The sequence below is a fragment of the Lissotriton vulgaris genome, chromosome 1_1 (genome assembly GCF_964263255.1).
Source record: "Lissotriton vulgaris chromosome 1_1, aLisVul1.2, whole genome shotgun sequence".
NCBI lineage: Eukaryota > Metazoa > Chordata > Amphibia > Caudata > Salamandridae > Lissotriton > Lissotriton vulgaris.
In genome coordinates, this window is record NC_141685.1 from 1,370,005,104 (window position 1) to 1,370,021,526 (window position 16,423).

General features: G+C 46.0%; 3 non-coding genes across 3 annotated transcripts; all 3 read right to left on the reverse strand.

Moving 5' to 3' along the window:
- Nucleotides 1–881: 881 nt before the first annotated feature.
- TRNAH-GUG (transfer RNA histidin (anticodon GUG)) lies at nucleotides 882–953 on the reverse strand. The gene has a single exon. It is a non-coding gene; the product is annotated as a tRNA-His (tRNA).
- Nucleotides 954–2,242: 1,289 nt separating this feature from the next.
- On the reverse strand, nucleotides 2,243–2,324 carry TRNAS-AGA (transfer RNA serine (anticodon AGA)). Its single transcript has one exon. It is a non-coding gene; the product is annotated as a tRNA-Ser (tRNA).
- Nucleotides 2,325–8,128: 5,804 nt separating this feature from the next.
- On the reverse strand, nucleotides 8,129–8,210 carry TRNAS-AGA (transfer RNA serine (anticodon AGA)). The gene has a single exon. It is a non-coding gene; the product is annotated as a tRNA-Ser (tRNA).
- Between the last annotated feature and the right edge of the window lie 8,213 nt (nucleotides 8,211–16,423).

Consider the following 16,423-nt stretch of genomic DNA (forward strand, 5'->3'; position numbering starts at 1 on the left):
GCTGACAGATTTAATTTACTTGAAAGCCCCTTGTAAAGTGGTATACCATATACCCAGGGACTGATTGTGCCACCCAAAGAAATAGCATTTCAAACCTGTCTCAAGCCTGCTACTGCAGTGCCTGTGCTGCAGTGTACTGCCACTTCGACTTGGCATTTAAAACTACTTGCCAAGCCTTAAACTCCAATTTTATTACATATCAGTAACCCCTAAGGTAGGCCCTAGGTAGTCCTAGGGGCATCATGCTATGTAAGTAAAAGGTAAGACATGTACTGTGGTAGTTTGTATGTCCTAGTAGTATCAAACAGTCTATTACATTTTTCACTACTGTGAGGTCTGCCCCTCTCATAGGTTAGCATTGGGTATTCCCTTATACTTTTTGGGGGGTAATTCCATATCTGAGAGGAGAAGCTTTATTTATTTATTGATAAATCCAATCTACTGGTGAGGTTGGATTTAATCTTACTATTGTATAAATGCCATTTTTAGAGAGTGAGCATTTCTCTGCACTTACTGCTCTATTTGCATGAAAACCTGTCTTCAATTGACGTCTGGATTGGGCTGCGAGACAGCTACATATGTGCATTCCCTGTAGACAGCCACAACACAGGTCACTCAACTGCAACTGCATTCATCTGCATTCTGATTGGCCTGGGGGAGAGCTCCGCTCCCCTTACCGCAAATATGTTCAAGAACGATAATTTATGTCAGTAAGTACAGTATACCTACATCTTATAATCATGTGTGTTTAAATAATTTGTCGTTAGATCGTTTAAATATTGAAAAGGATCTGTTTTTAATAGACATTTTACAAAAACAACTGGTACATTTGGGAATTCTGTAAAGGAAAAACCCAACTGCCGTGACATTGCCAACCACAATGCCGTGACTCGGATTCGAACCGAGGTTGCTGCGGCCACAACGCAGAGTACTAACCACTATACGATCACGGCGAGCTACTTGGGCTCAATAATGTACAGTGACATGAAGAAATTATAATTCGGAACACTCAGGGCTACTCCTGTGATAGGCTGAATGTGTTCATTGCTTCCTCATTCCTTATACAAAGGCTTTATCTCCTCAGTGGTTGATAGGCTGAAACCGTTTCCTGGCCGCCTGCTTGTGAACTGGCAGGAGTCAAAGATCACACATACACTGGTGGGCCTGTGATGGGACACCAATGCAGAGAAACACACCTGGCGCAGATATTCTATTCTGTTTATTAGACCTGCATCTCCCCTGTACTTCCTCAAGCCATCTGTATGTGAAGCAAGAAAGAGTTAAGGAACGGTCCATCTACACTTTTATTGGGAGGATGCTGCCGTGAGCTCCTCCCAGCTAATCACACAAACAGCAGTAAAGCAAGATAACTACACAGTTGGAGGGGACTGTATGGTTAGGTTTTGGAGGAATTATTGAAACTGACCTCAGTGACCCATAATCAGAGCTGTGGCTAATGACTGCATGCCTAATTATGATGAAGCAAGCACCATGGCTCGTAGGGGCCCCACAACACACTTTTCTTAGCTCATTGAATTAAAGTATAAACTTCTGCCATGTGTGAGTGGTAAAGGCTTGATAATTTTGTTGCTTTTCAAATTCACGTCTGACAACAAGACGAAGGAACATTGGGGCATCAGACGCTTTGGAAAGTAGCCACCAACCGCAGAGAAAGAGAGAAAGAGGGAAAAGACAGTATGAGGTGTGGAGAAAACAGCAGCAGGTACAAGGAGCTCAAATGAGATTAATGGCGCCTAAATAGAGCACGTAAAGGAACAGTTACAAATCTAAGAAAAGGGAAAGAAAAGACTAGGAAAAAACGCAGAAAGAGCTTGTAGATGAAATTCTCTTCCAGGAACAGCAGGTTAAGAGAAATTACACAGGGAGCAGTTAAGCTTGTAACGCGGGAGAGAATAGAAAAGAAAATGCAGTTTTATGAAGTGTGTTTGCCTAATCCAGCTAGCACTTTTATTTTATTTCTCTATTTGCTTCTTTTATTGGTAAAGTAAGTTTCAAGTGCATGCACAGGTATGACCGAGAGAGCCAGGGTATAATAATTTGAAGCGTTTGCACCAGCGCTAATGAAGGACGAGAGTTATAGCAAAGATATGAAAGGGGGAGCGATAATAAATATGTGATATGGCAATAGTGACACCAAAATAAGCCACCTATTTATAAAACTGACATGGAAGAAATACTAAAGGTTAACTTCTGAAATTGTAGCCGATGTTAAAAAGATTCTCATTGTCGGCAGGATTCGAACCTGCGCGGGGAGACCCCAATGGATTTCTAGTCCATCGCCTTAACCACTCGGCCACAACAACTGAGTGTAAGGTGTGTGCAAATAATCTGTATGCAAGTTTTCAAGGTGTCCCACAGCAAATTCCTGATATTCTGCAATGCACTTTTTAAAAATAATGTTTTTTTCAGCAGGCACATTCTCTCCTAAAAACAAAAATTGCATACGTATATCTCTAGTTTGGAATACCATAGGCTTGCATGCATACTCTCATGGGTCACTCAAGTTTTTTGGACCCTATTGCACTCTGTTTTCGTGCTGCTTTTAGTATATGGCCCATATTAGAGAAGTCTTCCATCTTTGAGTATTTGAGGCTCCTTTGTAAGTGGTTTATGTTTTTTCCTTGAAGAGCTATATAATAAAGGGGTCCGGGAAAGATTGCATTTATGGAAGATAAAAGAAGGCCCACTTGTCTCACCAAATGCTGTAGAGAAACCTGATGTTTTACTCATGTTATCCTTAGTTCGTTTTTGTTAGACCTTGCATTCTTAAGGTGGCCCCAACCCCACCTTATTGCTTTTCACCTCCGCATTTTGCTGTATCTTTTTGTTGGCCTTAGGACTCTGATCACTTTATCGCTACTAATCAGTGCTGAAGTGCACGTGCTTCTTCCCTAATCATGTGTATAATTGGAGTATACCTGACTGACAGATTTAATTTACTTGAAAGCCCCTTGTAAAGTGGTATACCATATACCCAGGGACTGATTGTGCCGCCCAAAGAAATAGCATTTCACACCTGTCTCAAGCCTGCTACTGCAGTGCCTGTGCTGCAGTGTACTGCCACTTCGACTTGGCATTTAAAACTACTTGCCAAGCCTTAAACTCCAATTTTATTACATATCAGTAACCAACCCCTAAGGTAGGCCCTAGGTAGTCCTAGGGGCATCATGCTATGTAAGTAAAAGGTAGGACATGTACTGTGGTAGTTTGTATGTCCTAGTAGTATCAAACAGTCTATTACATTTTTCACCACTGTGAGGTCTGCCCCTCTCATAGGTTAGCATTGGGTATTCCCTTATACTTTTTGGGGGGTAATTCCATTTCAGAGAGGAGAAGCTTTATTTATTTATTGATAAATCCTATCTACTGGTGAGGTTGGATTTAATCTTACTATTGTATAAATGCCATTTTTAGAGAGTGAGCATTTCTCTGCACTTACTGCTCTATTTGCATGAAAACCTGTCTTCAATTGACGTCTGGATTGGGCTGCGAGACAGCTACATATGTGCATTCCCTGTAGACAGCCACAACACAGGTCACTCAACTGCAACTGCATTCATCTGCATTCTGATTGGCCTGGGGGAGAGCTCCGCTCCCCTCACCGCAAATATGTTCAAGAACGATAATTTATGTCAGTAAGTACAGTATACCTACATCTTATAATCATGTGTGTTTAAATAATTTGTCGTTAGATCGTTTAAATATTGAAAAGGATCTGTTTTTAATAGACATTTTACAAAAACAACTGGTACATTTGGGAATTCTGTAAAGGAAAAACCCAACTGCTGTGACATTGCCAACCACAATGCTGTGACTCGGATTCGAACCGAGGTTGCTGCGGCCACAACGCAGAGTACTAACCACTATACGATCACGGCGAGCTACTTGGGCTCAATAACGTACAGTGACATGAAAAAATTATCATTCGGAACACTCAGGGCTACTCCTGTGATAGGCTGAATGTGTTCATTGCTTCCTCATTCCTTATACAAAGGCTTTTTCTCCTCAGTGGTTGATAGGCTGAAACCGTTTCCTGGCCGCCTGCTTGTGAACTGGCAGGAGTCAAAGATCACACATACACTGGTGGGCCTGTGATGGGACACCAATGCAGAGAAACACACCTGGCGCAGATATTCTATTCTGTTTATTAGACCTGCATCTCCCCTGTACCTCCTCAAGCCATCTGTATGTGAAGCAAGAAAGAGTTAAGGAACGGTCCATCTACACTTTTATTGGGAGGATGCTGCCGTGAGCTCCTCCCAGCTAATCACACAAACAGCAGTAAAGCAAGATAACTACACAGTTAGGGGGGACTGCATGGTTAGGTTTTTGAGGAATTATTGAAACTGACCTCAGTGACCCATAATCAGAGCTGTGGCTAATGACTGCATGCCTAATTATGATGAAGCAAGCACCATGGCTCGTAGGGGCCCCACAACACACTTTTCTTAGCTCATTGAATTAAAGTATAAACTTCTGCCATGTGTGAGTGGTAAAGGCTTGTTAATTTTGTTGCTTTACAAATTCACGTCTGACAACAAGACGAAGGAACATTGGGGCATCAGACGCTTTGGAAAGTAGCCACCAACCGCAGAGAAAGAGAGAAAGAGGGAAAATACAGTATGAGGTGTGGAGAAAACAGCAGCAGGTACAAGGAGCTCAAATGAGATTAATGGCGCCTAAATAGAGCACGTAAAGGAACAGTTACAAATCTAAGAAAAGGGAAAGAAAAGACTAAGAAAAAACACAGAAAGAGCTTGTAGATGAAATTCTCTTCCAGGAACAGCAGGTTAAGAGAAATTACACAGGGAGCAGTTAAGCTTGTAACACGGGGGAGAATAGAAAAGAAAATGCAGTTTTATGAAGTGTGTTTGCCTAATCCAGCTAGCACTTGTATTTTATTTCTCTATTTGCTTCTTTTATTGGTAAAGTAAGTTTCAAGTGCATGCACAGGTATGACCGAGAGAGCCAGGGTATAATAATTTGAAGCGTTTGCACCAGCGCTAATGAAGGACGAGAGTTATAGCAAAGATATGAAAGGGGGAGCGATAATAAATATGTGATATGGCAATAGTGACACCAAAATAAGCCACCTATTTATAAAACTGACATGGAAGAAATACTAAAGGTTAACTTCTGAAATTGTAGCCGATGTTAAAAAGATTCTCGTTGTCGGCAGGATTCTAACCTACGGGAGACCCCAATGGATTTCTAGTCCATCGCCTTAACTACTCAGCCACAACAACTGACTGTAAGGCGTGTGCACATAATCTGTATGCAAGTTTTCAAAGTGTCCCACAGCAAATTCCTGATATTCTGCAATGCACTTTTTAAAAATAATTTTTTTTTCAGCAGGCACATTCTCTCCTAAAAACAAAAATTGCATGCGTATATCTCTAGTTTGGAATACCATAGGCTTGCATGCATACTCTCATGGGTCACTCAAGTTTTTTGGACCCTATTGCACTCTGTTTTCGTGCTGCGTTTAGTATATGGCCCATATTACAGAAGTCTACCATCTTTGAGTATTTGAGGCTCCTTTGTAAGTGCTTTATATTTTTTCCTTGAAGAGCTATATAATAAAGGGGTCCGGGAAAGATTGCATTTATGGAAGATAAAAGAAGGCCCACTTGTCTCACCAAATGCTGTAGAGAAACCTGATGTTTTACTCATGTTATCCTTAGTTCGTTTTTGTTAGACCTTGCAGTCTTAAGGTGGTCCCAACCCCACCTTATTGCTTTTCACCTTCGCATTTTGCTGTATGTTTTTGTTGGCCTTAGGACTCTGATCACTTTATCGCTACTAATCAGTGCTGAAGTGCACGTGCTTCTTCCCTAATCATGTGTATAATTGGAGTATACCTGACTGACAGATTTAATTTACTTGAAAGCCCCTTGTAAAGTGGTATACCATATACCCAGGGGCTGATTGTGCCGCCCAAAGAAATAGCATTTCAAACCTGTCTCAAGCCTGCTACTGCAGTGCCTGTGCTGCAGTGTACTGCCACTTCGACTTGGCATTTAAAACTACTTGCCAAGCCTTACAACTCCAATTTTATTACATATCAGTAACCCCTAAGGTAGGCCCTAGGTAGTCCTAGGGGCATCATGCTATGCAAGTAAAAGGTAAGACATGTACTGTGGTAGTTTGTATGTCCTAGTAGTATCAAACAGTCTATTACATTTTTCACTACTGTGAGGTCTGCCCCTCTCATAGGTTAGCATTGGGTATTCCCTTATACTTTTTGGGGGGTAATTCCATATCAGAGAGGAGAAGCTTTATTTATTTATTGATAAATCCTATCTAATGGTGAGGTTGGATTTAATCTTACTATTGTATAAATGCCTTTTTTAGAGAGTGAGCATTTCTCTGCACTTACTGCTCTATTTGCATGAAAACCTGTCTTCAATTGACGTCTGGATTGGGCTGCGAGACAGCTGCATATGTGCATTCCCTGTAGACAGCCACAACACAGGTCACTCAACTGCAACTGCATTCATCTGCATTCTGATTGGCCTGGGGGAGAGCTCCGCTCCCATTACCGCAAATATGTTCAAGAACGATAATTTATGTCAGTAAGTACAGTATACCTACATCTTATAATCATGTATGTTTAAATAATTTGTCGTTAGATCGTTTAAATATTGAAAAGGATCTGTTTTTAATAGACATTTTACAAAAACAACTGGTACATTTGGGAATTCTGTAAAGGAAAAACCCAACTGCCGTGACATTGCCAACCAAAATGCCGTGACTCGGATTCGAACTGAGGTTGCTGCGACCACAACGCAGAGTACTAACTACTATACGATCACGGCGAGCTACTTGGGCACAATAACTTACAGTGACATGAAGAAATTATAATTCGGAACACTCAGGGCTACTCCTGTGATAGGCTGAATGTGTTCATTGCTTCCTCATTCCTTATACAAAGGCTTTATCTCCTCAGTGGTTGATAGGCTGAAACCGTTTCCTGGCCGCCTGCTTGTGAACTGGCAGGAGTCAAAGATCACACATACACTGGTGGGCCTGTGATGGGACACCAATGCAGAGAAACACACCTGGCGCAGATATTCTATTCTGTTTATTAGACCTGCATCTCCCCTGTACCTCCTCAAGCCATCTGTATGTGAAGCAAGAAAGAGTTAAGGAACGGTCCATCTACACTTTTATTGGGAGGATGCTGCCGTGAGCTCCTCCCAGCTAATCACACAAACAGCAGTAAAGCAAGATAACTACACAGTTAGGGGGGACTGCATGGTTAGGTTTTTGAGGAATTATTGAAACTGACCTCAGTGACCCATAATCAGATTTGTGGCTAATGACTGCATGCCTAATTATGATGAAGCAAGCACCATGGCTCGTAGGGGCCCCACAACACACTTTTCTTAGCTCATTGAATTAAAGTATAAACTTCTGCCATGTGTGAGTGGTAAAGGCTTGTTAATTTTGTTGCTTTTCAAATTCACGTCTGACAACAAGACGAAGGAACATTGGGGCATCAGACGCTTTGGAAAGTAGCCACCAACCGCAGACAAAGAGAGAAAGAGGGAAAAGACAGTATGAGGTGTGGAGAAAACAGCAGCAGGTACAAGGAGCTCAAATGAGATTAATGGCGCCTAAATAGAGCACATAAAGGAACAGTTACAAATCTAAGAAAAGGGAAAGAAAAGACTAGGAAAAAACACAGAAAGAGCTTGTAGATGAAATTCTCTTCCAGGAACAGCAGGTTAAGAGAAATTACACAGGGAGCAGTTAAGCTTGTAACACGGGGGAGAATAGAAAAGAAAATGCAGTTTTATGAAGTGTGTTTGCCTAATCCAGCTAGCACTTTTATTTTATTTCTCTATTTGCTTCTTTTATGGGTAAAGTAAGTTTCAAGTGCATGCACAGGTATGACCGAGAGAGCCAGGGTATAATAATTTGAAGCGTTTGCACCAGCGCTAATGAAGGACGAGAGTTATAGCAAAGATATGAAAGGGGGAGCAATAATAAATATTTGATATGGCAATAGTGACACCAAAATAAGCCACCTATTTATAAAACTGACATGGAAGAAATACTAAAGGTTAACTTCTGAAATTGTAGCCGATGTTAAAAAGATTCTCGTTGTCGGCAGGATTCGAACCTGCACGGGGAGACCCCAATGGATTTCTAGTCCATCGCCTTAACCACTTGGCCACAACAACTGACTGTAAGGCATGTGCACATAATCTGTATGCAAGTTTTCAAAGTGTCCCACAGCAAATTCCTGATATTCTGCAATGCACTTTTTAAAAATAATGTTTTTTTCAGCAGGCACATTCTCTCTTAAAAACAAAAATTGCATGCGTATATCTCTAGTTTGGAATACCATAGGTTTGCATGCATACTCTCATGGGTCACTCAAGTTTTTTGGACCCTATTGCACTCTGTTTCCTTGCTGCTTTTAGTATATGGCCCATATTACAGATGTCTACCATTTTTTACTATTTGAGGCTCCTTTGTAAGTGCTTTATATTTTTTCCTTGAAGAGCTATATAATAAAGGGGTCCGGGAAAGATTGCATTTATGGAAGATAAAAGAAGGCCCACTTGTCTCACAAAATGCTGTAGAGAAACCTGATGTTTTACTCATGTTATCCTTAGTTCGTTTTTGTTAGTCCCTGCATTCTTAAGGTGGTCCCAAACTCCACCTTATTGCTTTTCACCTCCGCATTTTGCTGTATCTTTTTGTTGGCCTTAGGACTCTGATCACTTTATCGCTACTAATCAGTGCTGAAGTGCACGTGCTTCTTCCCTAATCATGTGTATAATTGGAGTGTACCTGACTGACAGATTTAATTTACTTGAAAGCCCCTTGTAAAGTGGTATACCATATACCCAGGGACTGATTGCGCCGCCCAAAGAAATAGCATTTCAAACCTGTCTCAAGCCTGCTACTGCAGTGCCTGTGCTGCAGTGTACTGCCACTTCGACTTGGCATTTAAAACTATTTGCCAAGCCTTAAACTCCAATTTTATTACATATCAGTAACCCCTAAGGTAGGCCCTAGGTAGTCCTAGGGGCATCATGCTATGTAAGTAAAAGGTGAGACATGTACTGTGGTAGTTTGTATGTCCTAGGAGTATCAAACAGTCTATTACATTTTTCACTACTGTGAGGTCTGCCCCTCTCATAGGTTAGCATTGGGTATTCCCTTATACTTTTTGGGGGGTAATTCCATATAAGAGAGGAGAAGCTTTATTTATTTATTGATAAATCCTATCTACTGGTGAGGTTGGATTTCATCTTACTATTGTATAAATGCCATTTTTAGAGAGTGAGCATTTCTCTGCACTTACTGCTCTATTTGCATGAAAACCTGTCTTCAATTGACGTCTGGATTGGGCTGCGAGACAGCTACATATGTGCATTCCCTGTAGACAGCCACAACACAGGTCACTCAACTGCAACTGCATTCATCTGCATTCTGATTGGCCTGGGGGAGAGCTCCGCTCCCCTTACCGCAAATATGTTCAAGAACGATAATTTATGTCAGTAAGTACAGTATACCTACATCTTATAATCATGTGTGTTTAAATAATTTGTCGTTAGATCGTTTAAATATTGAAAAGGATCTGTTTTTATTAGACATTTTACAAAAACAACTGGTACATTTGGGAAATCTGTAAAGGAAAAACCCAACTGCCATGACATTGCCAACCACAATGCCGTGACTCGGGTTCTAACCGTGGTTGCTGCGGCCACAACGCAGAGTACTAACCACTATACGATCACGGCGAGCTACTTGGGCTCAATTATGTACAGTGACATGGAGAAATTATAATTCGGGACACTCAGGGCTACTCCTGTGATAGGCTGAATGTGTTCATTGCTTCCTCATTCCTTATACAAAGGCTTTATCTCTTCAGTGGTTGATAGGCTGAAACCGTTTCCTGGCCGCCTGCTTGTGAACTGGCAGGAGTCAAAGATCACACATACACTTGTAATTGTTGTGTCTTGTAATTGTTGTGTCTTGTAAAGCGCACTGCTACCCGGAGGCCTCGTAGCGCTATAGACCGCTGGGGAACCCGTCCTGGCTTTCCCTGTGAGATAGTCCCTCCTGGGGGTCTCCAAGGTGAAACCAGGCATCCCCGGCGTTTGTGTGGGGCCGTTGTGGAGATGAGGCAAGCTAATGCCCAGAGTTGCCGAGTGTGCTCCCTGGTCGGAGTAGGCACCGATGCGAGAATTATCAGTCCGCTGATCCTGGTCCAAGACCCTGCCGCGTCGGGAATCGAACCCTGGTCCCGGGCCGTTCTCTGCACTCGGGTCTGCCGCCTCTAACCAGTGAGCCACACCTCTCCACCTCTCTTGTGGGCCTGTGATGTGACACCAATGCAGAGAAACACACCTGGCGCAGATATTCTATTCTGTTTATTAGACCTGCATCTCCCCTGTACCTCCTCAAGCCATCTGTATGTGAAGCAAGAAAGAGTTAAGGAACGGTCCATCTACACTTTTATTGGGAGGATGCTGCCGTGAGCTCCTCCCAGCTAATCACACAAACAGAAGTAAAGCAAGATAACTACATAGTTAGGGGGGACTGCATGGTTAGGTTTTTGAGGAATTATTGAAACTGACCTCAGTGACCCATAATCAGAGCTGTGGCTAATGAGTGCATGCCTAATTATGATGAAGCAAGCACCATGGCTCGCAGGGGCCCTACAACACACTTTTCTTAGCTCATTGAATTAAAGTATAAACTTCCGCCATGTGTGAGTGGTAAAGGCTTGTTAATTTTGTTGCTTTTCAAATTCACGTCTGACAACAAGACGAAGGAACATTGGGGCATCAGACGCTTTGGAAAGTAGCCACCAACCGCAGAGAAAGAGAGAAAGAGGGAAAAGACAGTATGAGGTGTAGAGAAAACAGAAGCAGGTACAAGGAGCTCAAATGAGATTAATGGCGCCTAAATAGAGCACGTAATGGAAAGGGGCGACCACTCGGTCCCCCCGAACGTATGGTGGAGTACCCCGATCCCCCCGGGAAGCCATTTTGGGCGGGAGGCGAGTCTTGGCTGGTATGCCCGAAGCGGCGTAGCCGGGGCGCGCCTTTTCCCGCCCAAGAGTGGGTTGTCCTAGACACCGAAGCCGCTAGCCACGCCCCGGAGGCGGATTGGAGGTGGGTCCACGCCCGCCCGAAGAAGGATAAAAGGAGCGACGAGCCAAGAAAGCATCCTCTTGTTCCTGTGCTCTGAAGCTGCACCTCCCCGTTGCATGTGAGCTCGAGACGGAACGAAGAGCCAATTTTGAAGGATTTAATTTTGTTTTTGTTCTTTCAGTAAGTCAGCGTTGGACGATGCCGAGCAAGAAGGTCGGAAAGAGGGTCGGTACTGATCAGATGCTCCGCATGCTGGTGAAAGACATGGCCGAGATGAAGAAGCAGATGGCGGCAATGAATGGTGCGGGGGGACCCAAGCGAGTCGTCGGACCAGCATTGCCGGGAGTAGTCCCTAACGGGAGAGGTAGAAGGGCCAATAAGGGAGCGTCGGGGGGGGAGGCCCCAGTTCCCGAGGCGCCTCCGGCGCACCCGGATACACCGACTGAGGCCCCGATCCCGGTCCCGAACGAGGGGCAACCAATCCCGGTTGTAGTCACTCCCGTGAACGGGGAGGATATGCCTCCCGAACTGGCTGCACAGTTGGCAGCATGGTTGGGAAAAGATAACGAGGGGGCCACGGCTGATGATGCCAGGGCAGTAATGAAGCAGTTGCGGCAATCGAGAGATGCTGCGAAGGCACCATGTCCTCTTGTTCCCCCACAGGCTCCCGTGGAACAACCAGGAGCGGGCGTGAATTCGGCAGCGACTACGGTCACAGCTACCGGTCCAGGTAAGCAGCTATTGCCGATGGCGGGGGAGGGATCGGTACCTTCGAAAAGGGAAAAAGTTGTTCAGCATATCCCGATGGACGTCAAAGAGAGGATATGGGCTGATAAATATATAAACATGTTTTCCTTACTAACCGATCATTATGAGATTGAGCATGTGAAAAATCAAAAGGAGTTTCTGCATCCTAGTGTTTGGCGCGCCAAGATGGCCGCTTTCAGAGTTGATGAATCGATAGGTAATTGGGGCAGAGCGTTTGGAATGTTCATTGCAATTATGGGGGAACGAAGGCCCGAAATGTTGGCGGAACTAGCCGTATATCAGACACGTATTATGGAAATATATCAGACACATGATGGCAATCAATGGTTTTGTTATGATAGCATATTTCGTAAGTCCAAGGAGTACGACACATCTCTGACGTGGGATTGTTTCGACTCCATTTCCTGGCAAAAAATGGAGAAATCAGGCATGACGAAGGCGCCATTAGTGGGGGGGAGCGGGGGCGAATTTTCCCGCCACTCGTCTGGGGCGCCCTTTCGGGCGGGATCAGGCAATGATCAGCACTCAAGGACTAATGGCAACTCAGGTAAGAAGGGGGCATGCTGGAGTTTTAACAGAGGCAAATGTACAAGGCCCCAGGGGTCATGCAAGTTTAGGCATGAATGTGCAGGGTGCGGGCAGTCCTCGCATCCCGAGACCATGTGCAGAGCCAAAACGGGTGACACGGGAAGTAGAGGGGGCGCCAAACAGGTCTGAAATAGTCCGAGGGGCGCATCTTCCGACTCCTGTCGATACCATGGCAATGATTCCTTGGCTCAATGAATACCCGGATCATGGCTCCGCTGGGGTGTTGCGAAATGGTTTTTCATATGGTTTCCGCATCCCGGCGGGGGAATTTCAGGGTAAATCACAATGTAGGAACCAACTGTCGGTTTTGCAGAATACGGCGGTGGTACAAGCAAAGATTGGGAAAGAGGTGACCCGGGGTCGGGTCGCCGGACCATACGACATGCCGCCGGTTGCTAATTTTGTTTGCTCGCCTCTGGGAGTGGTCCCCAAGAAGGACCCAGGGGAATTCAGGTTGATACATAACTTATCAGCTCCGAGGGGTCTCTCGGTGAACGATGCGATTGACCCGGGAGTCTGTTCGGTGCGATACGCATCGTTTGATGAGGCTGTCGCCATGTTGAATCGCCTGGGGCCCGGGGCGCTGATGGCCAAATCAGATATCGAGTCAGCGTTCCGGTTGCTCCCGGTACACCCAGATGATCAGCGTCTCCTTGGTTTCATGTTTCAGGGACGCTATTACATGGATAAATGTATGCCGATGGGTTGCTCCATATCTGCTGCGTATTTTGAGAAATTCAGTAGTTTTCTCCAATGGGCATTCACAAGAATAACGGGGTTTACGCATGTTATGCACTATCTTGACGATTTTCTGTTCCTGGGGGCAGCTGGGGACTCGGAATGTGCACGGGCTTTGCATGAATTTTGTGATCTCATGAAACATTTTGGCGTGCCATTGGCACCAGGTAAGACAGTGGGACCATCTACTTCGCTCGAGTTTCTTGGGATAGAGCTCGATTCCGAAGAGGGGTGCTTCCGGTTGCCCAAGGAAAAGGTGATAAAATTCAGGGCCTCGCTGGAAACATGTATTAGCAAGACAAAGGTAAATTTGCATCAATTGCAGCAGATGGTGGGGCAGCTGAATTTTGCCCTTAGAGTGATACCAATGGCTCGCCCTTTTTCCCGCTCGATTGCACAAGCCATGGTCGGCCTAAAAGAAGGGCACCACCGCACAAGGCTCTCGGCAGAGGTTCGTCAGGATATGCGCATATGGTTGGCATTCCTGGCGGATTTCAATGGTCGTGTCGTGTGGAACAAACCGGCGGTGTCCTCCGAGGAGCTGGGGTTGTGGACAGACTCGGCAGGGAGTGTGGGTTTTGGCGCCATATTTGGTAATCACTGGTCAGCCTGAACATGGCCGTCATGGTGGCACGAGAGTGGGCTTACAGGTAACATTGGGTTTCTCGAATTGTTCCCTATTCTGGTGGCCTTGAAAACATGGCCGGAGGGGTTTCGTGATCACTCTGTGGTGTTCTGGTCTGATAACATGACCGTGGTTGAGTGTATCAATAGTCAGGCAGCTCGATGCAAATGGATTTTGAGATTGCTTAAGGAAATTGTCCTGCTATGTATGAGACTGAACGTCCATTTTAGGGCAAAGCATGTGCCAGGGGTGCTGAATCAGGCAGCTGATGCGCTTTCTCGTTCCCATATGCAGGCCTTCTGGGGTTTTCTGCCCACAGCGGACCCGGTGGCGGCACCATTTCCCGAAGCTCTCTGGTCTCTCGGTGCCCCGGACTACAAGACCTCGTGGGAGAGAGTCTAGCACCCAGGACAAGGAAGGCATACGAAGGGGCGTTCCGTTCCTACTGGTCCTTTTTGGGTTCTGCTGTGGGGGAGCTTTGGGGCCAAGAAGAGTATGTCCTGATATTTTTGTTATCGTTACATCAGGCAGGCAAATCAGTAGCTACGGCCCATAGGCACCGGGCCGCCATTTCCTTCATGGCGCAGGCTCATGGTATCCAGGACCCCACAGCGTCTTTTGTGGTACAGAAAGCGCTGCGTGGGTGGCAACGCCTTGAGGGTCGCAGAGTAGATGAGAGGCACCCGATAGGTCTGGAAAGGTTGGCCGTGTTACTGTCCGTACTCCCTGCAACATGTTCATCTCAATCAGAGACAGTGCTATTCCGGGCCGCTTTTGCATTAGCATTCCATGGGGCAATGCGGGTAAGCGAGCTGGTAGCGAGGAACAAGCAGGATACGGGGGGAGGTCTGTGCCGAGAGCACATTCAAATTAAGGGGGAGACAATGGTAGTCTCATTTGCCAGGTCCAAGACCGATCAGAAAGCAATCGGGGACAGCGTAGTGGTTCAGCGGATTCCGGGATCTCCCATGTGCCCGGTAGCATGCGTTGAGGAGTATTTAACGCAGAGGGAGGCATCATGGGGGGGAAGCTTGCTGAGGCACGCCGACGCCACCCCACTGACTAGATTTCAGTTCCAGCCGGTGCTCACGATGGCAATCGCAGCGGCGGGCTTGAACCCGTGCGAGTTTGGGACCCATTCCTTTCGGATAGGGGCTGCTACAGAGGCTACAGCCAGGGGTCTGAGTGTGGAAAAAGTGAAACAGTTGGGGCGTTGGTCCTCGAATTGTTATAAAAGGTATGTGCGGTTGCACATGTTGTGAAGCTTATGTCATGCACTCACGCTTCCTGTTTTTGTTTGGTTTACAGTTTTGCGAGCTTGCGAGGCGGGGCGGGGCGGACTATGCAGTCGACCCGACACCTGGGAACCAGCGGTCAAAGATCACCGGCTGAGGAAAGAGTGGTGTGGGTCGTGGGCCACTCATACGTGAGGCGTTCCGCAGACGTATTCAAAGCAGGTGACATGATTCACATGGCTGGGGAATACGGGTACAGGGTGACCTTCTACGGAAGGGGCGGGCTCTGTATTGACCAGTTTCAAACTTTTATGGAGGGTTTGTTAGGGCGGACAAGGTCACCGCCATCTATAATCATAGTGCATCTTGGGGGCAATGATTTGGTGACCACTGGTCGACGGGTACTTCTCGAGTTGATACTATCCACTGTAAGTTGGTTGGCGAGAAGGGTTCCGGGGTGCACAATTGCATGGTCCCATATGATTCCACGGAAGGTGTGGCGGGGGGCTAATTCTGTGTCTGCTATAAATCAGTCAGTGAAGAAAGTGAATAACAAGCTTGGTAGACTGTTCCGTACAAGTACATTGCATTCGATTCCTCATGGGTGTATCAGGGGGGACCATATGTATATAGAAGATGGGGTCCATTTGTCCCGGGTGGGGAATTCTTTACTCATAGGAGACCTCGTAGCATGGTTAAAGAGTTTGCAGTCATGACCTTTAAGTAGGAGTTTTTGTGGGGGGTCCGGATAGCTGGTCAACTATCCGGCCTGTGGCGGTAAGGTCATGATCGGTGAGCAGTAATTGGAAGATCCCTAGAGGTGGGGGCGTCACCCATTACGGATGGGAGCGCCCGGGGGGAGGCGGCCATTGGCCCCTCAACGGGGAGGTGGTCCCCTCTAAGGATGGGGACGCCGAAAGGGAAGGCGGCCATAGGCCCCTCCCTGGGGAGGAGGGGCTGGAGGGCCTCTCCTGGGAATTTCCCGGGGCCAGGACATCTGTGACGGCAGATGTGGTAAGTTGTGTGGGGTGGGAGGGGGGTCTACGCTACCTTCTAGACACCTCACACGAGTCCTCGGACGACCACTAAGATGGCGTCGAGTTAACATGGGGCCCCCGTCAAGACAAGGGAAATTGGAAATAGGCACAAAGGTGTAGTCCTCTGTGCGACCGCCCCTCACAAGTGAGGGGGGAGTTCTGGGTTAGGGATCTGACACCGGTTACGACCTTGCCGTTGGCCCGTAATGTTAGGATGTACAATTTCAATTTTTAGAAATGCATTTGCAGGATGTTTAGTAACGGCTAGGAGAACCTTTGTATTAGAGATGT